Source organism: Oncorhynchus nerka, linkage group LG19, assembly GCF_034236695.1.
Source record: "Oncorhynchus nerka isolate Pitt River linkage group LG19, Oner_Uvic_2.0, whole genome shotgun sequence".
Lineage (NCBI taxonomy): Eukaryota > Metazoa > Chordata > Actinopteri > Salmoniformes > Salmonidae > Oncorhynchus > Oncorhynchus nerka.
In genome coordinates, this window is record NC_088414.1 from 36,040,858 (window position 1) to 36,048,792 (window position 7,935).

Consider the following 7,935-nt stretch of genomic DNA (forward strand, 5'->3'; position numbering starts at 1 on the left):
CAGGTAGTCCTGGGGCACGGTCCTAGGGCTCAGGTCCTCCGAGAGAGAGAAAGAAAGAGAGAATTAGAGAGAGCATATGTGGGGTGGCCAGTCCTCTTCTGGCTGTGCCACACATAAACTAATGCAGCATAAATACTGGAGGCTGAGACAGGAGGGGTCAGGAGACACTGTGGCCCCATCCGAGGACACCCCCGGACAGGGCCAAACAGGAAGGATATAACCCCACCCACTTTGCCAAAGCACAGCCCCCACACCACTAGAGGGATATCTTCAACCACCAACTTACCATCCTGAGACAAGGCCGAGTATAGCCCACAAAGATCTCCGCCACGGCACAACCCAAGGGGGCGCCAACCCAGACAGGCCGACCACAACAGTGAATCAACCCACCCAGGTGACGCACCCCCAGGGACGGCATGAGAGAGCCCCAGTAAGCCAGTGACTCAGCCCCGTAACAGGGTAGAGGCAGAGAATCCCAGTGGAAAGAGGGGAATCGGCCAGGCAGAGACAGCAAGGGCGGTTCGTTGCTCCAGAGCCTTTCCGTTCACCTTCCCACTCCTGGGCCAGACTACACTCAATCATATGACCCACTGAAGAGATGAGTCTTCAGTAAAGACTTAAAGGTTGAGACCGAGTTTGCGTCTCTGACATGGGTAGGCAGACCGTTCCATAAAAATGGAGCTCTATAGGAGAAAGCCCTGCCTCCAGCTGTTTGCTTAGAAATTCTAGGGACAATTAGGAGGCCTGCGTCTTGTGACCGTAGCGTACGTGTAGGTATGTACGGCAGGACCAAATCAGAGAGATAGGTAGGAGCAAGCCCATGTAATGCTTTGTAGGTTAGCAGTAAAACCTTGAAATCAGCCCTTGCTTTGACAGGAAGCCAGTGTAGAGAGGCTAGCACTGGAGTAATATGATCAAATTTTTTGGTTCTAGTCAGGATTCTAGCAGCCGTATTCAGCACTAACTGAAGTTTATTTAGTGCTTTATCCGGGTAGCCGGAAAATAGAGCATTGCAGTAGTCTAACCTAGAAGTGACAAAAGCATGGATAAATTTTTCTGCATCATTTTTGGACAGAAAGTTTCTGATTTTTGCAATGTTACGTAGATGGAAAAAGCTGTCCTCGAAATGGTCTTGATATGTTCTTCAAAAGAGAGATCAGGGTCCAGAGTAACGCCGAGGTCCTTCACAGTTTTATTTGAGACGACTGTACAACCATTAAGATTAATTGTCAGATTCAACAGAAGATCTCTTTGTTTCTTGGGACCTAGAACAAGCATCTCTGTTTTGTCCGAGTTTAATAGTAGAAAGTTTGCAGCCATCCACTTCCTTATGTCTGAAACACATGCTTCTAGCGAGGGCAATTTTGGGGCTTCACCATGTTTCATTGAAATGTACAGCTGTGTGTCATCCGCATAGCAGTGAAAGTTTACATTATGTTTTCGAATAACATCCCCAAGAGGTAAAATATATAGTGAAAACAATAGTGGTCCTAAAACAGAACCTTGAGGAACACCGAAATTTACAGTTGATTTGTCAGAGGACAAACCATTCACAGAGACAAACTGATATCTTTCCGACAGATAAGATCTAAACCAGGCCAGAACATGTCCGTGTAGACCAATTTGGGTTTCCAATCTCTCCAAAAGAATGTGGTGATCGATGGTATCAAAAGCAGCACTAAGGTCTAGGAGCACGAGGACAGATGCAGAGCCTCGGTCCGTTGCCATTAAAATGTCATTTACCACCTTCACAAGTGCCGTCTCAGTGCTATGATGGGGTCTAAAACCAGACTGAAGCATTTCGTATACATTGTTTGTCTTCAGGAAGGCAGTGAGTTGCTGCGCAACAGCCTTCTAAAATTTTTGAGAGGAATGGAAGATTCGATATAGGCCGATAGTTTTTTATATTTTCTGGGTCAAGGTTTGGCTTTTTCAAGAGAGGCTTTATTACTGCCACTTTTAGTGAGTTTGGTACACATCCAGTGGATAGAGAGCCGTTTATTATGTTCAACATAGGAGGGCCAAGCACAGGAAGCAGCTCTTTCAGTAGTTTAGTTGGAATAGGGTCCAGTATGCAGCTTGAAGGTATAGAGGCCATGATTATTTTCATCATTGTGTCAAGAGATATAGTACTAAAAGACTTGAGCGTCTCTCTTGATCCTAGGTCCTGGCAGAGTTGTGCAGACTCAGGACAACTGAGGTTTGGAGGAATACGCAGGTTTAAAGAGGAGTCCGTAATTTGCTTTCTAATAATCATAATCTTTTCCTCAAAGAAGTTCATGAATTTATCACTGCTAAAGTGAAAGTCATCCTCTCTTGGGGAATGCTGCTTTTAGTTAGCTTTGCGACAGTATCAAAAAGGAATTTCGGATTGTTCTTATTTTCCTCAATTAAGTTAGAAAAATAGGATGATCGAGCAGCAGTAAGGGCTCTTCGGTACTGCACGGTACCGTCCTTCCAAGCTAGTCGGAAGACTTCCAGTTTGGTGTGGCGCCATTTCCGTTCCAATTTTCTGGAAGCTTGCTTCAGAGCTCGGGTATTTTCTGTGTACCAGGGAGCTAGTTTCTTATGAGACATTTTTTTAGTTTTTAGGGGTGCAACTGCATCTAGGGTATTGCGCAAGGTTAAATTGAGATACTCAGTTAGGTGGTTAACGGATTTTTGTCCTCTGGCGTCCTTGGGTAGGCAGAGGGAGTCTGGAAGGGCATCAAGGAATCTTTGTGTTGTCTGTGAATTTATAGCACGACTTTTGATGTTCCTTGGTTGGGGTCTGAGCAGATTATTTGTTGCAATTGCAAACGTAATAAAATGGTGGTCCGATAGTCCAGGATTATGAGGAAAAACATTAAGATCCACAACATTTATTCCATGGGACAAAACTAGGTCCAGCGTATGACTGTGACAGTGAGTGGGTCCAGAGACATGTTGGACAAAACCCACTGAGTCGATGATGGCTCCGAAAGCCTTTTGGAGTGGGTCTGTGGACTTTTCCATGTGAATATTAAAGTCACCAAAGATTAGAATATTATCTGCAATAACTACAAGGTCCGATAGGAATTCAGGGAACTCAGTGAGAAACGCTGTATATGGCCCAGGAGGCCTGTAAACAGTAGCTATAAAAGTGATTGAGTAGGCTGCATAGATTTCATGACTAGAAGCTCAAAAGACGAAAACGTAATTTTTTTTTTTGTAAATTGAAATTTGCTATCGTAAATGTTAGCAACACCTCCGCCTTTGCGGGATGCATGGGGGATATGGTCACTAGTGTAGCCAGGAGGTGAGGCCTCATTTAACACAGTAAATTCATCAGGCTTAAGCCATGTTTCAGTCAGGCCAATCACATCAAGATTATGATCAGTGATTAGTTCATTGACTATAATTGCCTTTGAAGTAAGGGATCTAACATTAAGTAGCCCTATTTTGAGAAGTGAGGTATCATGATCTCTTTCAGTAATGACAGGAATGGAGGTGGTCTTTATCCTAGTGAGATTGCTAAGGCGAACACCGCCATGTTTAGTTTTGCCCAACCTAGGTCGAGGCACAGACACGGTCTCAATGGTGATAGCTGAGCTGACTACACTGACTATGCTAGTGGCAGACTCCACTATGCTGGCAGGCTGGCTAATAGCCTGCTGCCTGGCCTGCACCCTAGCTAGGCCTAAGACCCCTAGACATAACAAGTCAGGTTACAGACAATGTAGCTAGGACCCCTAGATACTGTATAACAAGTCATGTTACAGACCATGTAGCTAGGCCTAAGACCCCTAGACATAATGAGTCAGGTTACAGACAGTGTAGATAGGCCAAAGACCCCTAGACATAACGAGTCAGGATGCAGACCACATTACTAGGCCTAAGACATAACAAGTCATGTTACAGACCATGTAGCTAGGACCCCTAGATACTGTATAACAAGTCATGTTACAGACCATGTAGATAGGCCAAAGACCCCTAGACATAACAAGTCATGTTACAGACCATGTAGCTAGGACCCCTAGATACTGTATAACAAGTCAGGTTACAGACCATGTAGATAGGACCCCTAGATACTGTATAACAAGTCAGGTTACAGACCATGTAGCTAGGACCCCTAGATACTGTATAACAAGTCAGGTTACAGACCATGTAGCTAGGACCCCTAGATACTGTATAACAAGTCAGGTTACAGACCATGTAGCTAGGACCCCTAGATACTGTATAACAAGTCATGTTACAGACCATGTAGATAGGCCAAAGACCCCTAGAGATAATAAGTCAGTTTGCAGACAATATAGATAGGCCAAAGACCCCTAGACATAACGAGTCAGGATACAGACCATGTAGCTAGGACCCCTAGATACTGTATAACAAGTCAGGTTACAGACCATGTAGATAGGCCTGAGACTCCTAGACATAACGAGTCAGGATACAGACCATGTAGCTAGGACCCCTAGATACTGTATAACAAGTCAGGTTACAGACCATGTAGATAGGCCTGAGACTCCTAGACATAACGAGTCAGGTTACAGACCATGTAGATAGGCCTAAGACCCCTAGACATAACGAGTCAGGATACAGACCACATTGCTAGGCCTAAGACAGAACAAGTCATGTTACAGACCATGTAGCTAGGCCAAAGACCCCTAGACATAACAAGTCATGTTACAGATCATGTAGCTAGGACCCCTAGATACTATATAACAAGTCATGTTACAGACCATGTAGCTGGGCCTAAGACCCCTAGACATAACGACTCATGTTATAGACCATGTAGATAGACCTAAGACCTCTAGATACTGTATTACAAGTCATGTTACAGATCATGTAGCTAGGCCTAAGACCCCTAGACATAACGAGTCAGGTTACAGATCATGTAGCTAGGCCTGAGACTCCTAGACATAACAAGTCAGGTTACAGACCATGTAGATAGGCCTAAGACCCCTAGACATAACGAGTCAGGATACAGACCATGTAGATAGGCCAAAGACCCCTAGACATAACGAGTCAGGATACAGACCATGTAGATAGGCCAAAGACCCCTAGACATAATGAGTCAGGATACAGACCATGTAGATAGGCCAAAGACCCGTAGACATAATGAGTCAGGATACAGACCATGTAGCTGGACCCCTAGATACTGTATAACAAGTCATGTTACAGACCATGTAGATAGGCCAAAGACCCCTAGACATAACGAGTCAGGATACAGAGCATGTAGCTAGGACCCCTAGATACTGTTTAACAAGTCATGTTACAGACCATGTAGCTAGGCCTAAGACCCCTAGACATAACGAGTCAGGTTACAGACCATGTAGCTAGGACCCCTAGATACTGTTTAACAAGTCATGTTACAGACCATGTAGATAGGCCAAAGACCCCTAGACATAACGAGTCAGGTTACAGACCATGTAGCTAGGACCCTAGATACTGTATAACAAGTCATGTTACAGACCATGTAGCTAGGCCTAAGACCCCTAGACATAACGAGTCAGGTTACAGACCATGTAGATAGGCCAAAGACCCCTAGACATAACGTGTCAGGATACAGACCATATTACTAGGCCTAAGACATAACAAGTCAGGTTACAGACCATGTAGCTAGGACCCCTAGATACTGTATAACAAGTCATGTTACAGACCATGTAGCTAGGACCCCTAGATACTGTATAACAAGTCATGTTACAGACCATGTAGCTAGGCCAAAGACCCCTAGACATAACGGGTCAGGATACAGACCATGTAGCTAGGACCCCTAGATATTGTATAACAAGTCAGGATACAGACCATGTAGATAGGCCAAAGACCCCTAGACATAACGAGTCAGGTTATAGACCATGTAGCTAGGACCCCTAGACATAACAAGTCAGGATACAGACCATGTAGCTAGGACCCCTAGATACTGTATAACAAGTCATGTTACAGACCATGTAGCTAGGACCCCTAGATACTGTATAACAAGTCATGTTATAGACCATGTAGATAGGCCTAAGACCCCTAGACATAACAAGTCAGGTTACAGACAATGTAGATAGGCCAAAGACCCCTAGACATAATGAGTCAGGATATAGACCATGTAGCTGGACCCCTAGATACTGTTTAACAAATCATGTTACAGATCATGTAGCTAGGACCCCTAGATACTGTATAACAAGTCATGTTATAGACCATGTAGATAGGCCAAAGACCCCTAGACATAACGAGTCAGGATACAGAGCATGTAGCTAGGACCCCTAGATACTGTATAACAAGTCATGTTACAGACCATGTAGCTAGGCCTAAGACCCCTAGACATAACGGGTCAGGTTACAGACCATGTAGCTAGGCCTAAGACCCCTAGACATAACGGGTCAGGTTACAGACCATGTAGCTAGGCCTAAGACCCCTAGACATAACAAGTCAGGATACAGACCATGTAGATAGGCCAAAGACCCCTAGACATAACGAGTCAGGATACAGACCATGTAGATAGGCCAAAGACCCGTAGACATAATGAGTCAGGATACAGACCATGTAGCTAGGACCCTTAGATACTGAATTACAAGTCAGGTTACAGACCACATTGCTAGGCCTAAGACATAACAAGTCAGGTTATAGACCATGTTGCTAGGACCCCTAGATACTGTATAACAAGTCATGTTACAGACCATGTAGCTAGGCCTAAGACCCCTAGACATAACGAGTCAGGTTACAGACCATGTAGCTAGGACCCCTAGATACTGTATAACAAGTCATGTTACAGACCATGTAGCTAGGCCTAAGACCCCTAGACATAACAAGTCAGGGTACAGACCATGTTGCTAGGACCCCTAGATACTGTATAACAAGTCATGTTACAGACCATGTAGCTAGGCCTAAGACCCCTAGACATAACGAGTCAGGTTACAGACCATGTAGCTAGGCCAAAGACCCCTAGACATAACAAGTCAGGATACAGACCACATTACTAGGCCTAAGATATAACAAGTCAGGTTACAGACCACATTGCTAGGCCTAAGACATAACGAGTCAGGTTACAGACCATGTTGCTAGGACCCCTAGATACTGTATAACAAGTCATGTTACAGACCATGTAGCTAGGCCTAAGACCCCTAGACATAACGAGTCAGGTTACAGACCATGTAGCTAGGCCAAAGACCCCTAGACATAACAAGTCAGGATACAGACCACATTACTAGGCCTAAGATATAACAAGTCAGGTTACAGACCACATTGCTAGGCCTAAGACATAACGAGTCAGGTTACAGACCATGTAGATAGGCCAAAGACCCCTAGACATAACAAGTCAGGGTACAGACCATGTAGCTAGGACCCCTAGATACAGTATAACAAGTCATGTTACAGACCATGTAGCTAGGACCCCTAGATACAGTATAACAAGTCAGGTTACAGACCATGTAGCTAGGACCCCTAGATACTGTATAACAAGTCATGTTACAGACCATGTAGATAGGCCTAAGACCCCTAGACATAACGAGTCAGGTTACAGACCATGTAGCTAGGCCTAAGACCCCTAGAGATAACGAGTCAGGATACAGACCATGTAGATAGGCCAAAGACCCCTAGACATAACGAGTCAGGATACAGACCATGTAGCTAGGACCCCTAGATACTGTATAACAAGTCAGGTTACAGACAATGTAGATAGGCCTAAGACCCCTATACATAACGAGTCAGGTTACAGACCATGTAGCTAGGCCAAAGACCCCTAGACATAACGAGTCAGGATACAGACCACATTACTAGGCCTAAGACATAACAAGTCAGGGTACAGACCATGTTGCTAGGACCCCTAGATACTGTATAACAAGTCATGTTACAGACCATGTAGCTAGGCCTAAGACCCCTAGACATAACGAGTCAGGTTACAGACCATGTAGCTAGGCCAAAGACCCCTAGACATAACAAGTCAGGGTACAGACAATGTAGATAGGCCAAAGACCCCTAGACATAACGAGT